Below are 21,661 nucleotides of genomic sequence, written 5' to 3'. Positions count from 1 at the left end.
ATCTCCTACTTTGATTACTTGCACCTCTAGGGCTAATGTTCCACCATTTCCAAGTCCATTTGTCATTCACCAGGGAGCATACGTTTATAAAGTACAGAAATATCGACGACAATGTGATCACTATATCACTTGTCCTTGTCTTGCTTATTCACGCCCTACGACATGAACTTATTCAGGTTAAGGTTATCAGCAGACAGAGGTGGGCAATCCGTCCCAGGGACTGAACGGTCTGTCCGTCCCGAACGGACGCCCATTTTGTGGACGGTCGGACGGAGGGTGAGAACTCTTTTAAAAAGGACGGACTAAGCAAGTACGGAGGTAGGTTTTCGTCTGTCCCTCTAATAGTCCCTAACCGGGTCAAGTCCCAGATGAGCTTGAAATAATGTCATGCACGGACGCTTTTTTGGGGGGGCTTGGGGGGGCTTGGAGGGCGGAGCGATGGAATGTAAGGACAGTGGCACTTTAAAAGAACGAGGACGGACGGGGTCGGAGGGCGATCATTTTTATGAATAAGGATGGAGGGATGAGGATGGAAGGGTACCCAGGTCGCGGATGGAGGACAGAGGACGGACCGGCAAAAAAGGCTAAAGTGCCTAGCTCTGCTACCAGATGCGGGCATCGTCAGTATTTCCGGCCGTCCCACGTGTGCGTAGTCCGTGGGTTAACACAGCATCAGTCACCTTTACATTAGGGCCCGACCGAGTTATCCATCGGCCAATTGGAGCCTTTTTCCAAATAATCATAATCGCTGATTAGACAAGAGATACATAATTTTAAAAAGTTATAATAATTAAATACATTGACAATTACAGACAGATACATAAGTTATCTTAAAACTGTAAATGCTGTTAAGTGTCTGAGTAATGCAAAAGGATGTCAGTGTGCCGTTTCTCGACTCGATTTTCATTCATCATCAGATGGATAAACAGTATTGATCATCTTTTTTTAAGCAATTCCCATCCCTACTCATCAGTATTTGGGTTTACTCTTCTTCAAATGATATTGTTGGACATATTTGTTAATGTAACACATTTGTGTATTCTCCATGGCTGCCATTGATGAATCACATTTATCTCAGTTGTGAAAAGCATGAATCGCTTTTGTCACTTCCCCCTGTACTGACATGCTGTGGCCACCACTGTTTTATTCATAATATCAACAACAACATGCTGTTGTTATGATGGCCTGCAAGGAAATGTATCTGATAAGATGTGTTTTGAGAGGCTTTTTTTTTAGTTCTGGAAATTTGGGAGCATCCCACATCAGGCCAAGAAGTATTTTGTAACTTAGAAGTTAGTCCTACCAGAGAAAAATCTAAGTGATAGTCAAAGTGAGTTTCATGGCAGAGCAAAGACTAACAAAATTCGCAAATTTTTATCTTCACATTGGAAGACAGTGGTCAATATAAACAGCCCAACAGACTAGTTAGAAAACCAAGAGTCTAAATTTAGAATCATTATTCATTACAACATACAATGGTACAAAATCCCCTCACATTTCAAAAAGTATTTGTCAAAGTACACATTCAAACACTTGGAAAAATCCATTTAATGTTGGAATGTTGCAGAAATGAGGGTACAACAATAGAATATTTTAATATATTGCAATGTTCATCAATCCGGGTCAGTAGTGATCAGGGGGCGCAGATGGAATTTTGGAACTTGGGGAGATGGAGGACACAGAGTAAAAATGCTTTCGTTTTAACATATAGTCTAAATCTAGTGACTGCCTTTCTTCAGCTACTTGAAGTGTTTATGTGCAAAAATAAGAATCCTCGCCTATTGGCAAATATGCCTGTTTGTGGTCTTCTGAAGCTTTGCGAAAATTAAAACAATATCCTTTGCAAGCAGATAATTCAAGCCCTGTTCGAGTATTTCACAGCTTGCAGTAAGTCAGTCCTTTCTTTAAGACCCAAAAATGGCACCATGCCGGTGGTCCTTCTAACGCTTCTACAAAATAACTAACGCGCCAGAAAAATTTTCGATGCACCAGAAAAAGGTAATACAATGCAATACAATACAATACAAACCTCATGGATATGCTTAAATAAGGAAAACAATGCACCACAGAAACCTGCCATTATTGCGTGAACAAGAATGCCATACAAAAGGGCAATAAGTTGGAAAATACAGAAATGATAACTGTAGATTTTGTGAACCATACCAAGGAGACGTCCAGTAAAACGCCCCCTTCATAGTGACAGCTGTCTATCAATATTTCTCGGGCAGACGACATGCACCCTGAACCAGTCACCAGTCAGTCACAGAGCACATATAGATACAGACAACCATTCACACTCACGTGCACGCTGAGTGGGAACCGAACCCCCACTGCCTGCATACAATCCCTGATATGCAAGTCTTGAAAACAACAGCGTTCCGTCTTGGCATGAGACCACAGAAGTACACTCAGGAGGAGCAAGAGGGACATTCTTTTGGCTCTGTGTAATGCGGTCAACGGCATTGTAGGACAAACGGCAGACAAGCCGCAAGTGACGAGCAGAGTGTCTACTCGTGGGGCTCGTTCAACCTTCACATTGTCAGAGAAATCCATCACAAGGCCCAAACTTGGGAAAGCACGACGCCAGGGCTCCAATGCAAATTGAGGGTGACAGCTCACCCCTCATGATGAGCTATACTTGCGCCACATTAAAAGTGACTCTTGTTGCTGCATAATTATGGCAGTCCCAGTGCATTAATGGATTTCTGTCTCTCACACTGCATGAGCCACAACATGCTGGATTTAATTACAAATACTTGTGGCTTTAATAGGTTGTTTAATTTCCACCATGATGCTCACGTGCTTTGAAGATGGCAACTGTAATTATTCTGCTACATAAAGGAGTGGTTACTTTTGAAAAAAAAAAAAACGCCAGTACCTTATAAATAAAGGCAGTTCTTCTCTGCAGCTGAGTTATCTGACCCACACCGTTGCGATATTTAAGTCATATCTTCTGTACAGTAGACAGAGATGCGTTTTCAATTAAGCACTTATTAAGTCCTAATTTAGCCAATGGCCTCTGAAGCATACTTGCACAGGGAAAAGGACAGAAAGGTAGCGTAATGCATTTTCATGCACACTTCCCTCCCTGATCTAAATTCAAACTCAAGAATGCTGCTGTTGATATCCAATAATTGACTGTCTCAGCTAAAAGTGTTTCAGTTACCCTTAAAATATGACACTGTGTAGCATATATTTCTAGCGTGCCACACGTCCGCTGCAGCAGAATTAATGCAGTTGGTAAGGAATATTTCTGTGATAAATGGCAGGCAGAATGCGCTCAAGGATGCTCCTACGCCCACAGTCCCACACCCGAGTGTGTAATCACCTGCCCTTCTGTAGCCTCGGAATCTGAGCGCGGCATCATGGATCAATGAAGCAGAGCAAAGAGAAGACAAGAGCAATCAATGCTTTTTGGAAACACAACAGTGTTTCTGCACAAAACGCAACACAACAAAATACGGCTGTCTATTATTAATGACACACACTAAATCTTGTTTAGCCCCAGGCTAAAAAGTGAGATTTGATTATCATGATCAACAGTTCTACCCAAAATGAAATTAACTATTCCCTTTGTGACAAAGGTGTACGTTCAGTGTAATGTGAGCAATTTAAGAGGAAAATTAACAGACGATTATTTTTAGGGGAAAGCTTGAAGCAGAAGCCTGATAATAATCCTGATCATTTGAATCAGGTGTGGAGGTGGAGAAGGGAGACATCTGAAACATACAGGATAGGGGCCATCGAGGACGGCTATTGGTGACCCTTCTGAGAGACCAATGTAGATAGGTTCATCATAAAACAAAAATTGTTTCAAAACTGCTAAGGAAACGTAAGAGAAGGAGATAAGCTCTAATCAGTGTATTATAAAAGTTCTGCATTTTCATAAAAATGCTTCACATAAACCATTCGAATGAATGCCACCCATTCAACTGGGTCATAAACGTTCACTGTGATGATTGAGTGTCTCCTTAATTGTTTTTTTTTTTAGCAGCTTGGATCCCAAAATTATGTTTTCAATAACATTTAAAACAAAGCAGTGTCCTTTCAGGGACATTTTAATTATAATCATTTGTACTATTTTCATCATAATCATTCATTGGTGTAAGTGGTTTCCAAATTTGTGTTTTCCATCCCAAGTGAATATTCTACCATATGCTAATGGGTACTTAATTGACAGGCAATTAGAGAAGTATTTTGATACATTCCCAAAGCTTCATAAAGACACAACACCGCTAACAAATGTTAATAGTGTATATAGTAATTACTCTTGAGATCACAGGTGAGTCACAACAAACCACCCAAAGAGCCATCGATAAATAAATGGAAGATTTTTTTGCAAAAGGCTCCACAAACTGAGGCGCACAGTCCAACATGATTTTTTTTTTTTTTTTCGTAGTAAGCAATGTTAAGGAGTGTGTGCTACACTCGCAGCACCTCCATCTCTTGCCAAATTTACGTTGTAGGAAGCGTGACAAAAATATCGGAACCATCCAAGGCTGTGGTTAATCTAATAGAACTTTAGCTTCTCATTTGACAACATCAAACCAAGATACAAGATCAATACAATCTTTTCTCATCATCATACGCTTATTTTCCAATTGGCTTTCACCAACTCATCATTCCTTTTTCAATTAGTAAACCACGGCAGATGAAAGTGAATGCCTTAACAATTAAAAACCACACAGCCTTGACAAAACAGGACACTTTTCACACATGATGTAAAATTCTCCACAGTCACCTCACGGATTCTCATTTATTCAGGAAGAGAAGGGCTGCCAAAAAGAAGTGCACCCCTGGCAATGCAGCTGTAAATCACTGGATAGAGCACCATCTGCTGCATGTCAGAACATTGGAACATTGATCCTTAAGTCTGGCTTGAGTCTCGATGTGAATCAGAGCTCAAGTGCAGACAAAATGCTGGTGCTGAAAACGTGTATCAGCTTGCAAAGTTCGACATTATGCCGCTGTGTCGCGTCACCGCCTACCTACAGACACTAGCACGGCCGTGCCAGTGCAAGTTTCAATGACGTCAATGACGCTAAAAAGTTTAGTGAGCACTGCCTTCACAAAAACATATTTTTTTTATATTGTGCATTGCTGGAATGTCAATGCTAAGTAAACATTTACAGGTGCACGATTAATGGATCAATTGACAACTAATCAATTATCATGATTATTTTTGATAATCGATTAAACGTTTAGGGATTGTCTAATGTACAAATGTCCAAATCCTTGGAATTTCACCCTCACAACGGTATGTATTCTCAGATTACTGTAGTCCTCCATGAAAGCAGACTGATTCTTTGTTTTGAAATGAAATATTTAATTGGGTCTTGCAGTTTTGTATTTAAAGGAAAAAAATAAATAAATTGCCTGCACATGATAGGATGTACAAATGATTATCCCTTCATCTTTAGGTCCGTTGTATGCATTGACGTTCAAAGCTGAACCTTCTCTTGAGACAAAATGTCCCGTATTTAATAATGCAAGACCTTCTTTCTTTGGCTAAGGTCTGGCTGACATTCTATTAATCGTTGACAGAGACATAGATTCAGCTTTCACAGTGCTTGACTTGTATAGCAGAACATCAGTTAGCTCAGATCTCCATGGTCCCTGAAAGAAGATTTGATCTAACCTGACTAATGATCTGTGTCTGACAAAGACCTAATAGCTTGCCCTTCATTATTAGCTCTCGGGATGTTTGCGGCTGCACAAGAGTACTACTGAAAGTGCTGATATGTCAGCAAATAAGAAGTTGTTACCTTGTTGTTTTCATTTAAGTTGTCTTGTTTCTTTCAGTTAATGAGCATTAAGAAGGCTGATTGTGTGCTGAGTTTGTTTTGTTTTTGTTTGAGTGTTCAGAGGACAATTGGACTAAAAATATTGCACTAAGCTGCTGATAGAGTTAAGTGAAGAGAAACATCCTATCAAGCACTTTGTGTGATTAAACATAGAAGGTGATGCAAACCCTGAATTGCTTGAAAAAAAAACAAAAATATACAACATGCATTGCTGTGCACCATTATAGAACACACAAATTCCACACACGATTACAATCCCAAACCTCACAACTGTGAAGTGGATCTACAAACCACTTGCACACTGTGATGATCAAATCAGTGATGCAAATGGGGGACTCAGTTCTACAGTGGCTTGATGCTGCAATGATATGACTGGAAACCCTTCTGCAACCCAGCTGAAAGTACATATTGATGCTTTTGCCAATCTATGCTATTAATGCTAACTTGATCTGCAGCTTTACGGTACGAGCCCTATTTTTGTAGAGTGGTACCCGTACACTCGGCGTAAAAACAGGCACAACATCATTTTCATGCTGGGGCAAGTCTACACCTGAGTTTTTGTGAATTTGGTTGAACGTGCTGTGCCTTGATGGGCGTTCCGGCGGACCCACCGACACACAAAGACGCACGCACGATTGGGAGCGCAAGGTGATGTCCGATTGCGTGGCCGACTTCATCTTCTGCAAGGCGAGATGTTGCAGTTTACTGCTACAAACGCACTTTGCGTATGTACACCACCGAGTTAGTTTCTCCTTCCACCGCCTTGATTCTAATGAGAATGACTGGCGAGATTAAGAAAGTTATAAATGCTTTGGTGCTCTCTCTCCTAACTTTAAACCTTCATTTTCAGTCGACAGAAGTGACAAAATGGCCGCCCCCCCGAGATGGCTAAAAACGGGTGGATTTTGCTGCTTAACTCATACTCCACAAACACAATATTTATTATTGATGTGTTTCAACTAGTGAGCCTGCATAGAACATATTCTTGAAAAAAACTGTTTGGGTTGATTTCCATCTTTCAATAGCATGTCACAAAAGTAGATGCAAACCAGCATGTAAAGTAGTGTCAGCGTCTGACAGGCAAAATGAGATGAGATGGGAGAACTTTCCCACTTGTGTAAACGCTTTTGAAACCCCAAAACTTAACGGAAACACAAATCATTGCAACATATTGTCGATTCAGCAATGTCGATTTTGAAGCTTCTGAATGATCTCAGGGTTGATTTGGAGACAGTCACAAGAAGGAGTCATGCCATAGGTATAAAACTCAACTCTGCATTTTCCTTGCATCTGGGGATCAGAGCACTGTGATAATATTTTAGCACATACCGCACACAGGACAAGGTTTGCCTCTTCCACAAACACTTCCAATTGCATTTCATCCAACTTCATTTTGCACCTGATGTGCTTTCCCAAATATTCTGTTGTGAAAGCCATCAGAACTACCTAAAACAAAAACTCTCTTTTTTTGTTTACGATCTCAGTAAATCAGGTCCTGATTGGAAATTTGAAGAAGACATTTTATAATTATGCAAAGTATGTCATGAAAGAAACTGTAGCCTTGAAAGGAATCAATAAAAGCAATGCAAACCTGTGTTGCTAACAATTGTCTTCATATGTGAGATTTCAATACAGACTGTTAGCTCACAGTAGTGTAACAAAACTCACCGGTTTGATCGGTGCCATCAGAGTTCCCTATTTTCCCAAATGTGCTGTTAAAGATAATGTCATGCAGTCTCAACTTTTATATAAAAGTCATGTCATGTCATCTTCCAAACCGCTTATCCTATATAGGGTCGCGGGGAGTTGCTGGAGCCTATCCCAGCCGTCAATGGGCGAAGGCAGACTACACCCCGAACTGGTCGCCAGCCAGTCGCAGGGCACACATAGACACTGTCACTGAGCGGGAATCGATCCCACGCTGCCCGCACACAACTCAGGCGTGTGTACCACTACACTATCAGCGGACACTTATATAAAAGTGGTCCACAAAAAATTTGAACCCGCCAAGTCTTCAAATTTGCATGTCAAGCTAAATTTTGAGGAAAAACATGCACAACAGTCACTGTGCATCATGCCATGTGAGATGTCAGTATGTCACATAAAATGTGAGCATAACTCCCATCAGCCCCAGTCAGCCAGCATCAAGGCATAAACTCAAAGAAGTAGACTACAGCATGGCTGTAACTGCAAATACACAACAGAAGAACGAAAAAGAAGAAGCACGCAGCATCTATATACCGTAGTTTACTCTTACTGTATTACAAAGGGCTTGATTTACTAAGATCCCAAATTGCGTTTTCACTCTGCCACATTGTGGACACTGTTAGTGGGCGTGTTTTGTTTGACATACTAGGATCCGACACATACCGAGCGATGCGGACGAAAATGGACCATCATTAAAAAAAAAAAAAAATGTCTGCAACTAGTCGCTGCACACAACGCGAATAAAGCGCCACAAATCGGCCAACACAATGCAACAGAAAAACTGTGACCGTGTACCCAGAGGCTTCACATGAATAAAGATTGAGCAAGAAAAACGTGGCACAATTGTCAAGAAAGAAGCGGTTGGCCACAAAAAAGAGTGTGGATATTTTGCAATGATCGATTGCCTCGTTCACTGACTACCTCTGTGTATTTTGTTGATGAAGACTGCGTGCTTTGCTTTCTAGCCACAGGTTATTATCAATATAATTAGGTATTTGGTGAGCTAAATTACCTGTTCATACACTCTAACAGATTGTTTGCTGTTGGCAACAGGTTTAAAAGTAGTGGAAACTACCGTAATTAAAGTGGATTTTGCACTTTAAGTAGCGCTAATGGTTTTCACTATGGAACATTTGGTGCAAAATGAACTCAACTCAACTTTATTTATGGAGTACTCTAGAAACCAAAAGCATGCTGTACATGAATAAAATCAAACATAAAACAATTCAAAATAGCGGGCCAAAGTCTCTCAGATGAGCTGGTGGCATGTTCCAGGCTGGCATCAATGCCAAGGCACAACAAAGAGAAGGATAAATCCATGTCATGTCCGTAATCAGCCATGTTTCTGTACTGCCTCTTAGCCCACGGTCTGTATACTACAGCCCATGGTTTGTCCGTTTTGTTGGCGAGCAACCTCACGTTCCTCATAATGATCGATGGAAAAAACGGCTTTAATCTCCTTTTCTTCTCAATCCTCTCTCTCACTTTGGCGCCGGCTCTCTTCCCTTGTGAGGCGCTCTCCATATCTCCTCCAGGAAGCACGTTGCGGCCGGGAGCGCCAGCTCCGTGTTTTAAGCAGAGCACGTCCGTCCAGTTGGAGGTGAGCATTGAAACAAACTGTGAAAAAGTATGCAAAATACCAATATTCTCAGACAATAAATATCAGGACAAAAAGGTTGTAGTAGTGCAACCAGTTTAGAATGACACAATAAAAATATTGAATGGTGAAGTTGGAGATGGGGGAGTTACGAATAAAAGAGAAAGTTAACAGAGCTGCTGTAACAGGTTGCCAAATCATAGCGCCGCTTTAGGCGCTTTTCCATTGGTCCCGCTGCATAACGTGACGGCCTCGCTTGGCCCCAGATGTTCGCTTTTCCATTAGACTTTTTCCGGGCTGAGCGGTTACAATGGAACTGCTTTTCAGAACCATCTTGAAGGTGTTTCTACAGCTCTGCCAGCCATGTGGCGCCAAGCGGGGGCTTGTTGTCACTGTCATCTGATTGGGCAACAACGATGCAGCAAGGAACTCCGCCATTTCCTGGTTTTAAAATACAGTATATGCAATAAATATAATTTTGTTTGACAACAGCACTGAACCATATTTACAATTTCATATGTACGAATGGATGCATTAATGGTAAAAAAAAAAAAAAGCTTTCACGAGCGCACACAGCACTTGCTTGCCGGGTCTCATTCAATTGAAATTCAGGTCTCCAGTAAGCAGAGAAAATGCTCGCTGTTACCCCAGCCCAAGCGATTGCGACCCCAGCCTCGGAGGACGATGAGCCGTTGACTCGGAGAGGCGGCGAAATGAATGGGAGTGAGCTCTCCATTCAGAATGAACGAGTGCTTGCGGCGAAATCGCTATCGCACTATTTCATCCATGGTACATATGAAATTGTAAATACAGTTCAATGCCTGTATAAACTGTATTATTGTCTTGACCGTGGCCGCGGGTGGCTGCCTCGCTGTCTTAAACCTCGAAATGGATTTTTTGTCTATTTGTGAAAGCTTTTATGAGCTGTACTTTGTGACGTCGCCACATCATACAATGGCAATTCATATTTTGAATTGCCCCAAAAATAGTGGCGCCGCGCCGCCTGTTGTAAGGGAAAAGCAACGGAGGCTGAGTGGTGTGGTGCCGGGCTTAGCGGAGTGGTGTTGTGTGGGGCTGTTTGGGGCTAATGGAAAAGCGGCATAAGATCAACTCAATAAAAAAAGAAACAAAAAACAAACAAACATATTACTGAGCTACACAAAATACATTTTGGAGAAGCCAGCAGCATAAAAGCCATTATTTGCTTCATTTTAACCATCCCTAGTGCATGGCAATTGATTGCATAGGTGCAATTTCTTGCAAATTGGTAGTTATGGCTTGCAAATAATGAAAACCTACAATTTGTGTCTTGGAAAATTACAATAGTACATTCAGTGGATATAGAAAGCAGAAACAACCATTTTTAAATTCCAGGTTTTTGTGATATAAGAAAATGAGCCAGCAGCATAAAAGAAGCCAGCAGCATAAAAGCCATTATTTGCTTCATTTTAACCATCCCTAGTGCATGGCAATTGATTGCATAGGTGCAATTTCTTGCAAATTGGTAGTTATGGCTTGCAAATAATGAAAACCTACAATTTGTGTCTTGGAAAATTACAATAGTACATTCAGTGGATATAGAAAGCAGAAACAACCATTTTTAAATTCCAGGTTTTTGTGATATAAGAAAATGAGCCAGCAGCATAAAAGAAGCCAGCAGCATAAAAGCCATTATTTGCTTCATTTTAACCATCCCTAGTGCATGGCAATTGATTGCATAGGTGCCATTTCTTGCAAATTGGTAGTTATGGCTTTCAGATAATGAAAACCTACAATTTGTGTCTTGGAAAATTAGAATAGTATATTCAGTGGATATAGAAAGTAGAAACTACCATTTTCAAATTCCAGGTTTTTGTGAAAATAAGAAATTGAGACCAATAAAAATATTTTCAAGCAGGGCTGAGTGATAACTGAAAAGCATATCATGCTCTAAGTGTTTCATATTGGTTGATATCAATATACTGTGTATATATATATATATATATTTTTTTTAAGTATTGAAAATAATGACCCAGAGAAAAATGAATTCAGGTTATTTTATTTTAACATAACACTTAACCTATAATAAGAGGTCAACAAATCTACGAAAGAGTGAAATAAATTGGTGAATATAAAGATGAAATAAATTCTGTTTTAAACATAATGTGCTTTGTAGGGTGGGCGATATGTCTAAAAAATTACGTATTTCATATCAGTCAGTATTGATAATTATTGATTTTGTTTTAAATCTATTTTTTTTTTAAAAACTGTAAACTGTTTTTCTGTACATCTTTATGTGGCGTAATGTGAAGTTTGTCTTCCACCAGTGCATTGTAAATGTTTATTTGCATTAGGTGCTATACCCCAAAGCAGTATTGTTGATATCCATACATTAGCCTTCATTTAATGTTCATGCAATGGAAGTGAACTAATACTCTCTTGCAGTGCATACATTATCGTTGACCAACCGTCTAAGGAAAACGTTATCTTTTTAGTGGACTCATTAATGCCAAAGTTCATTCATATTTTACTGGGTTGATTTTAACTTGAGTGCGATGTCGAGCGTCGGATATGGCTAACTGGCATTAGCATGTCAAAGACGGGGAACTCCTTTACTTGTACACCACGTCCTCATAATATCATTTTATTGTAAGAGTTGTACTGAGTCGACTGGTCAATTATTTGAACATGGGTTAGCTGCTTCTTCTTTGTTGGTTTAGCGGCTTCTTCTTCGTTGGATTAACCTCTTCGTGTTTGGAGGCGGATGCACACCGTCTACATCACGCATCATGTTGCGATCGGGTTTGTTTTATCATTTTTTTCTATCGACCGTTTTATCGAAGGCATTTTCTATTGATAGCGATCACGTGTCAATTGCGATATATATTGATATTGAATTATCAGTCCAGCCCTATTTTCAAGACGTTTTTTACCATTAATACAACCGCTCACCTTCATCCATGCATTTTCTTAAATGCTGATCCGCATAAGGGTCATGGTCCTAGCTGACTTTGGGCGAAAGGCGGAGAACACCCTGGACTGGATAGTAGCCAATCGATCGGCACATATATCGACAAAAAGACTTGGGTGGTAACAGAATATATATATTACGTATTCAGGATACCATTTTTTTTTTATTGTAATCCGTACCAGTTTCAGAAAAAAATACATATTCAGGTTATTTATTAAAAATGTGGATTATTTTGGAGCATTTCATTTTTAATGCAGGGGAAAGAGACACCGCAGGCGAGTGCTCATCCGCTCTCAAACTAGTTGGCCAGACAAGTTTTCCTCGAGTTGAGTGGATAACTGGTCACAATATATGTGGCTCAATGGACTGTTATTGCTCATCCCGCAATAAGTTCATTGATTGGGATTTGGAACTACTCATAATTGTTTCCACTTTGTCTAAAGCCCCAGTTTCAGCTGAAGAAAAACAGTCCCCGTTCATGATGCTTATCTGCCCATTTCCAAAAGATGTGTGTGTGAGTAAGCAGGTCAAAATTTTGCCCGACTGTATCTTCTTAACAAGTGTATCTGTCCCAAAAGTAGTGATATGCCATTTGAACCAGATACTGCAATGTTAAAGGCAATAGGGTAGCAAGGGAGCATTGCGATTTAAGATTGTGATAAGCGGTTCACACTCGCTTGTCCAGTGAAGTTCTCGTGGCTTTACTTGACAAGTAACAACTGCTGAAAATATCATATCTATGGTCTAGTTTATGAATTCAGATGCCATGACCTCACACCCCATAGCCCACTCTTATTACAACATTGTCATCAACCACGTGACGAGCAATATGAGCATGCAATTCGCAGGCGACAACTCTGCTGCGTTTGTGTTTGCTCTTTCAAACTTCTTGGCATTTTGTTCAATGAAGGTATTTTTTTTGCTAGCATTGAATATCATGTCATGATGCACACCATACACAGAACACATATCAAGGAGTTGCTGCACTACTATGGCTGAGGACCACCAGGTCATCTGCATACATAAGGTGGTTCACCAGTGTATCTCCGACCATGCAGCCAGTGTTGCAAACTCTCAGTTGAGCAGACAGATCATCCATATATAAATGGAATAAAATTGGAGACAGAATTCCCACCTGTCGGACACCATTACTAACCCCAAAAGGGGCTGAGATACTCCCATCCCATTTCACATGCATGATCTGGTGAGAATATCAATAGGCCAGGACCCGCACAATATATCCTGGCACGCCTCTATGCTTCATTTTTATGAATAACTTGGTGTGATTTACACGATCAAAAGCCAGAGACGCATCAACGAAGCACATGAGGACTGACGAATTATGATGTCTGTATTTGTTCACAATTTCTTTGAGCGCAAAGATACATAGGTCAATGCCGTGCTTAGCTTTGAATCCAAACTAGTTATCTGCCGAATTGACATAATGAACAACTCTATCCAGAAGGATTCCCTCCCTAACTTTGGAGAGAATGCTGGCTATGGCTATGGGCCTATAATTACTGAGGCTACTAACTTTACCTGCTTCGTCTTTTATTACTGGGACAAGCAGAACTGAAAGCATTGAATCAGGCAGTGCTCCATGCATCATCAAGCCTGTAAAACAGATGGACAACAGAGGAGCAAGCCTCAGACAGGCATTCTTCACGTGTTCTGCAGAAATCGGGTCCATGCCACATGCTTTGTTGTCAGACAATTTGTGCATGGCTTCAAATACCTCATGTGTTTTTATTACTATATCATCATTGCTCATGTCTGCATCCTCCACCAAAGGGCCACACAATTAAATAAAAATACAATTAAATAAGGAACAGTAAAGGCGCTGCAACAAGGCCACAATATTATCAGCTCCTGAAATTCCTTCCACAGAGCGAGGTAAGCAGGGTTGACTATTTGTAATTGCTCTCACATCTTTCCAAAAATCATTAGTGTTATTGTTCAACAGCTTGCTGGCCATGGAGTCTGCCCTCATGGTTTGTTCATTTCTCCAAATAAAACGTACAGCATACTTCTATCTTGAGTTGGTTATTTTTTTTAAGCTCAAGCTCAGGCCCCTCCCTCGTCCTTCCCGCTCTAGCCCACAGCTTATTGGCTTCCCTGGCCTCAGCATGGAACGTTGCTACATGCTCATTCCAGCCTGGTCTGATATAACATTTTACCTTTCTCTTAATGAGGGGTTTACCACTTTCCACCAAGGCAGTGACTATGCCATCATAAAAAGAACAGAGGGCAACCTTATGCTCAACACTTTTACAATTAGCATTTTTGCAGTTAATAGCTTCCATAGGCAGATCAATGTTACTTAAGCATTTCTGTTTACAAGCATATATCCTTTACTATAATTGAAAGTTTTAGTGCGTACTCATACATAAAATGACAACCAAAAGCTGACATATTGAAGTCTTTTGTTTTCAAATGTTACATAATGTTGTGTAACAGTTTGACAGGCACTCCTATTTTGGACCACGCTCAACGTTCAACTGTGTCAATCTCTGCGTATGCGTGACAGTGACCATTTTGTAATCTAAGTGTGCTCTTGAAAGACCGAAAGCATCGTTATTAGACAGCCTTTCCTGTTGTGTGTAAACAATCTTTGAGACATAACATGGCGCGGTTTGGAAACTTGAGTGTGGTTCCCCAGGACAAGGACAAATCTGCACGCTTGGCGGTAAAGGTTGTGCTGTTCTTTCACAGAAAAACTGGGTAGCGAATGGAACCTTCTAGGGTCCAAACATTGAGAGCGCTGAAAACACTCCTTTTCAAGTCATGCAAGGCTTCGCTGACTTGATGTCTTAAAGCATTTAAAGAACCAAAGACCAAGTTTGCACCGCTAGAGAGAAGGAAGCGGTCAAGCCCTCATCTGCACTGATGATGAGGTTAGGTGAAAGAAGGGGGAAAGTGATGCATCACAATTTAAAGGTGGCCCGCTAAGTAATATTGCTGCTGGGAAGCCATTTCTGAGCTCTGACAGCACTGACAGGGAACACACTCATACATATGAATGTCTGGAAACATTTCATACATCCACAATTGGATGGTTATTTCAGATTCAAGAGTACCATAATCTTCACAGCCCCTCAGGGCCTCCTTGTCACATGCATGCACATTAGTGAGCGCATTGCTTGAAGAGACCATCTTTCCTCGCGAGAATGGGTATCCTCTTAAAACCAGCCCCTCTTGTAAACAGCACAGAACAACCTAGATTCTGTAAAAGAAAAAGACTAAATATAACACTGTGCTGCAGAGGCAAACCACACCTCCTCCTCGCTGATGGTCCACCTCATCTGGTTGAGTTGCACCAGATGTGTCATACAGCAAGGTCTTTGGCGACAAATCAGATGATTAACAGAGCTGCGGAAGCATCGAAGTGTTTGCCCATGAGACTGGACTGGGCTCGCCGGAGTGACTGGCTCGGAGGGCCGAGGGAGCAGATGGGACGGAGACGCGAGATAGAAAGGACGGCCGGTGCAGCCCTGCTCTGGCATCAATATTTCTCTGTGTGCACTCACACTGCTTCGGCAGGAAACGACAAACTCGTTCTGCTCGAGCGATATTGCAGCGTCTTGCTCTGCATGGCAAGTTATCACTGCCTGTAGCTCCGCCCCTAAACATGAATTATGCAGCTTAATGCAGCAATCCGAAACCCTGCTGCAGCTCTCCCACACTACTATCCTTGACTGATCCCCCCCCCCCTCTCTCTCTCTCCCTTTTTCCATATATAATGAACACATTCAGTTTGACCATGTGACACATTTGAATTTGCTGCAATGGCTGATCTGAACTTGCACGAGTGCAACTGACACACTTTTGCTCACAATAAAATAAATCATGTTTCGTCACAAAAAACCTGCCCCGCCCCTTCTCATTTTATTCCGCCTGGTAAATTTAACATAATCCTACTGGAAAGTGAACCATATCCTCCTTCTGGAGTGATTAACTATCCGCATCTATTTTTGCCTTTTCTCCTGGCACGCTGCTGCTGCTTTTGTGCAAATCGGTGGCAAACAAAGTGTGTGATGTCATACATTTAATCGCTTCATGACATCTCTGTGGCGATATGTGCATCGGACGTGGCAACTTCTAAGGGCAGCAAACGCGACTGGACCTTGAGCAGAGAAAGTCCACAATACGCAATGCGAGCCATGCAGTCACATTGGCGAATAGAAGGAAACCAGAGAGGAGATAATGAGGGAAGCTCTCACGCAGCGCACGGCCGTCCCGCCGCGGGCAAGCAGTTGGATGCAAATGTGGCAGCTGATTATGGAAGCGGAAACAAGCTTTTCCGCCGTTTCCTCGAGCTTTGACATGATTATGATTCATTTCACATCGCCATGCATGTGTTAGTGCGCCTGCATGTATGTGTGAGAAAGAAAATGTTCTTGCCCTGTCCAAAACTGTACAATTAATCCGACTGGACCTAAGTTATGAGGCATTTATGTGTGGGCCAGTCAGGGATAGTAGCTGACTTGAAATGAAATAAATTGCCATTTTTCTTCCTTTTAACAAGCCTGCATGAGACGAGGGCAGCAGTGGATCATTACTTGTATTTTGCTACACGGGGGTTTCGCCTTCAAAATGTCAAACCGGTGGCATACAAACAACAGCTTTTCGGGGGTTAATGTTGTTTGTAAGGCTTTTGGAGCACGTTCAATAAATTGCCAATGTGTGTTTGCAAAGATGTCACCTCTGGAACATAAGCAAACTACGAGGCAGATGTTGGGAATGAGAAAAACATGGCCAGCGAAGGTGGGATCATTCAGATGTGGTGAAAGTGTTACAGGCTTACATAATGCAGGGGGGAGCGTGCGTTGCTCCCTCTTACTACATGACAGTGCGCTAAAGGGCTTTTCTTAAAAGAAAATGTAAAAAGAGAGACGGAAAGAGAGAGAGAGAGAGAGGGAGAGAGAGAGGGAGAGAAAAGAGCAGTGCTGCCCCTTTCAAAAGGACCTGACCAAAGCTCTTCGTGAGATTCGTGCAGCAGGAAGCCGGCTACAGTGTGCATCTCTGCTGCTGCAGGGGTCTCTTCAGTGCACGGAACCGGATGGCGAGCACAGAACGCAGCGGGGGCTGGGCACCGCAATGTGCTGCAGTGCTCTGAGCTCCGTTATGCACACCCACTCTCTGCTCTGCCTTTGAACATGTCTCCATCTCTCTCGCTCTACCTCTCGCATACATTCGCTTTCCCACGTCTTGCCTTTCTGCTTTCACCTCTCTCATGTCGCTGATTTGCTGTTTTGTAACGTTTTCGGAAGACTTGAAGAAGCCGCATCTTTTCTAGTCCGCCTTTAAGCATCGCTGACTACTGTCCCATTTGCACAAATCACAATCGTCGTTCATGGGGGCATGCGTAGCGTATTCCGAGCTTACACTTCAAGGTCTTTGGCTTCATATCTTCAAGTGTGTATTTCTCTTGTAATCTTCAGATCCATATTCAAATGCTGTAGTATTCAAAATGCATAGGCTACCCCATCCCCCCCAACCCCCGCCCCCCGCCCCCATTTGCCCTTTTGCCCCGATGTAAAAGGTTTGATGTTTCCAACTGGAGCACATCCCGCTGACTTCATGCTGAGCTCCCCATCATTTTCCAGGATGCACTAACGCTGTCTCACTGCCTGGGACAGAACATTTCCAACAAAGACTCCCATTTTTTTCTAATGCGCAGAACTCCTCGCGTTGCTCCGACAAACATAATGCTGTTTGCAATTATTATACATTTAGTCTCTTCCTAAACATACTTTTCACTTTTGACAAAGAAATTATGTGAAACCCAATGCTTTGGCCGACTTTCATTGCAGTAAATCCCAGGACACGGATGTTTAAACCTCCTCATTGGAGGCACTCAGATACTATCTTTGCAAAAGATACATGCTAATTTATGGGATTAGTGAGGACTGTCTTTGTCGTGTGCAGAGTTTTATGATCATTGCGATGTGTGCTAGCCTCATCCTGCAGACGCGTCTCCACTTCTTCTCAAGCATGACATTTAGTAAAGATTGATGTCCCTGCAGTTGTCAATTCTGTGACAGCTGCAGTCGTTATGTGAGGGACATATTTTGTTAAGAGTTTGCGCACAATTGCTAGAGCTCAAACACACAGCACAACGCGCAATTAGCTGCAAGGTTCTATATCGTGACATGGACATAACATTTTCTGGACTTAACATTTTTGATGGTTAAAGGATAAGTGTGAAAACGTTCTGGAACATTCAAGGATAAATAATGCAGGTGAAAACAGTTCAGGGGTTTTCAAGCTGACTGCACCAATGCAAGACATGTGGGTACATGCTGTGTGATCTAAAAGGGAAAAAAAAGTGCATGAATAATTGAATGTTTTGTCCGCGTCAAAGATGGATGTGCAAAACAAACGGCAGTTTCAAAGCAGAAGAAAAATGCAAAGGTGATGCATAAGAGTAAACTGGGTCTTCTGATTTCAGTGCTCAACACTATGCAAGATAGCATATTTGTAACAATTTGTAGCAAGTGCTCGTTACTGTAGGATCTGTCCATGGTGCTGAAATTGGGAACGCTCTCCTCCTTGCAGATAAATCACTCTTAAATAATGAAAACATCATCCGATCCTGCTTATATGATAGAACTGATTCGTAAAAGTATTAGCCCTAAATATCATCAAGTAAACACTATACTCTTCAAGCTAAATCTATAAAATACAGAAAGTCTATCCATTTTTTTTTCTCCTTTCAGTTTTGTAGCAGGGCATCTGTAAAGATTGTGTCTGAGGAATCACACAGTGCCCACTGCTGGACAGTGTCAAATCTTCAAGATGACATGTTCATGACAAGCCATGAAGGTCAGACTTCCCACCCCCAAAAAAATCCATGGAGATGCAATAACTACGTATAACAAGTATAACAAGTATAAAAGTGATCCTCTGTGCCCAGAAAACTGTGCATTCCTGTGTTGACTATTCATATGTTTTTGTGGCACTTATATTCAAACCAAATCCTGTAACATCTGTAACATAAGCAACCCCACTTATTCACCAGTAGAACATGCAGGGTCACAGCAACCCGTCCTCAATCTCCAGTATCATGTTGAACTTTACTGCAATTCCAAAAAAAAGTACTTTTCAAAGGCAATAGCTGAATTCAGCCCTACGCCTGCACTGCAAATGATGAGGCAGCTCCGCTCAGGATGAAAGGGGGATACTGCAGCACCAGAGAACCGTGTGCAGAGAAACTTGCCTAGAAGCATCAGGGAGTCCCACACTAACTCCCCCAGACCCTCCCCCCCCCCCCACCCCCACACACACACACGCACACACATCCTCGCCTGCTTCTCCCTCTGCTTCTCTACAATGGCTTTGATTCTGAAAATGTCAAGAGTCCATACAGCAGCAAACTGAAACAATAAAGAAGTTTTAAAAGTGTAAGACTGCCAATTTCCAAAAAGCAAAGCAGCCGCTTACCTTTTAATGTTGCTTGCTTTCTCCCGGACACAGAGCTCTTCTCCACAGACAGCAAGACACTTTGAGCTAGAGAGAAAAATAATCAATGTCCGCTTACTTTCTCTTATTTCCACTTTGACAGAATGAGTCTAAACACAGCCTAATAGACACACCTTTGCTCTGCCCTGCTGTTAATTACACACACACACAGAGTGCACCCCGAGACCGGAGCCCCCAAATTGATAAAGATCTGCTCAAGGGAGGGATACAAACTACACACACTCACACACTGCAGTTTTTTTCCTTGCTCTTGCCCACTCGCTCTGCTGCTTTTTTTCCTCTGCTGTCTTTGCCTGCACTGCGTCCTGATTGGCCAAGCTGCTCTTCAATAACACAAGCTCTGTTCATTAGTTGGAAGGGGGTACCTCCCGCCCAGCTCATCTCTCTTTCCCCCCCGCCCCCTCCCCGCTTTTCCCTTAGAGCATGTGGAGAAGAATGCTGAACTTTGCAATTTTATGCGCATAGAGCAAAGAAAAAAAAGCAATGGAGGACAAGCGGGGTTGGGGCTGGATGGCTGGGAGAGGCAAAACGGTGGGACTTTCAGGAGTGGTGGGGTGGCGGGATGGAGACCGGATGGAATGAGTGTGCTCCAGCGGGACAAGCCAATGCAACATGGGGGACAAAGAGAGGGCAGAGTTGGATGTCGAGCGGCACCAGCCGCAGCATGTGGAGGGAGATTTCCTCGCGCTCACTGCAGCCATAAACTCTGCTGCAGTGTGCAGCCTGATTGCCAGGCAATGAGGGGGGATGGGAGGGGAAGGGGTGGGGGAGCTCGGCTGCAGTAACGCCGAAATAGTCATCCAGCGAGCCAGGCTGTGTACAGTGCGGCTTGAGAGGGGAGCCAGTGTGCACAGCGGTTAATGCCTTCTCCCTATGAATTATTGAAGGTGCCCCACAGCAGAGTGGGCGTGTCGCAGCTAGCAAAGTACCCTGATTGTTGCTCACAATCACACTGCGGTTTCAAATCATCATCTAAGATGTACAGAAGTGTCAAATTATTCATTGGACCCTCATGACTTGACCTACTAAAAATGTTGGCAATCACACCGAATGCACAGTTCGCCCTCAGTTGCACAATGGGGTGGAAATAAATGTTCAGAGCGCTCGTCCCAAGTCCCCGCCCCTTTTTCTTGACTCACATTTGGTACCGCCATTGTGTCCTGGCAGCATGAAAGTACAATGCTCTGGGAGATCAATAATAGATCATACTTCACCCATCTGCGGCAGCGACAATGAGCGCTTAAATGGTTCCCACACAGTCATGTGGATGTGATGTTTGTTCAATGAACAAAGAGAACAGCCTGGTCAATCAATGTACAAATAAAGGGAAACCTGATATTTGGGCACAGAGTGGGATTGTGGAAAAACAATGCAATGCTGAAGCCCAAAGCACCTACTGCAGTTATAAATTAATGACCACATCGATTACGTACACCTCAACCGCAGAGATGTAGTATGAGAGCTGTATTAAAAGTGTTCCCTTTACAAAGATAATTCTCCATTTTGATTGGCATCTCATGTATCATATTTATTATTTTTGCCGGGGTTTGCATTAGTGCGGAACTGCACTATCATGCTGAGATCTGTTTCTAATAATTGTAACTCTTATTTGGCATAAACTCGAGTGATAACAGTGCAGTTCTACACCACCGCAAACTCCAATAACAATAACAACTCTCTGACAGTGTCAACCTAAACTTAGCATCATTATGTCTTTGCAAAGGCAGATTAATCTATGCAGCTCTTGCACTGATCTGATTAGATTGTGGTGTACATAATGTTGTAGTCCATCATTGTAGATAAGGGGAAAAGTGTACAGTGGGAGGAAAAGGTACATGAACCCTTTGGACTTGTTTGAATTTCTGCATAAAATGGTCATAAAATGTGCTCTCATCTTCATCTAAATCACAAGAATAAACAAAAAGAGTCTGGTTGAATTAACACCACATAAACAATGATATGTTTTCATATTTTTATTGAAAATAACCTTCACAGGACAGGGAGGAAAAAGTAAGTGAAGCCAATTGACAGGCTGCGCCTCCTTTGGCAGCAGTAACAGCAACCAAACATTTGATGTAATTGCACATCAGATGTGAACAAAAATCAGGATGAATTTTGGAA

General features: G+C 42.1%; 1 protein-coding gene across 5 annotated transcripts in view; it reads right to left on the bottom strand.

Annotated features, from left to right (window-relative positions):
* Nucleotides 1–19,801, bottom strand: part of LOC147153458 (synaptotagmin-2-like) — a 68,727-nt gene extending 48,926 nt beyond the window's left edge. For 2 of the 5 annotated variants that reach the window (XM_086030106.1, XM_086030096.1), the window contains exons 1-2: nt 19,654–19,801; nt 19,502–19,567 (exon numbers count right to left, since the gene is read on the bottom strand). The gene's annotated coding sequence lies outside the window, so the exon portion shown is untranslated. Of the gene's footprint in view, nt 1–19,501 lie in introns of all 5 variants that reach the window. The other 3 variants (XM_086030086.1, XM_086030139.1, XM_086030124.1) reach the window with 2 other exon arrangements.
* Nucleotides 19,802–21,661: the final 1,860 nt, after the last annotated feature.

Source organism: Filicampus tigris, chromosome 1, assembly GCF_054856515.1.
Source record: "Filicampus tigris isolate MCC_2025a chromosome 1, RoL_Ftig_1.0, whole genome shotgun sequence".
In the NCBI taxonomy this organism is placed as follows: domain Eukaryota; kingdom Metazoa; phylum Chordata; class Actinopteri; order Syngnathiformes; family Syngnathidae; genus Filicampus; species Filicampus tigris.
Note: the sequence above shows the minus strand (reverse complement) of the source record. Positions and strands in the feature narration are given on the sequence as shown.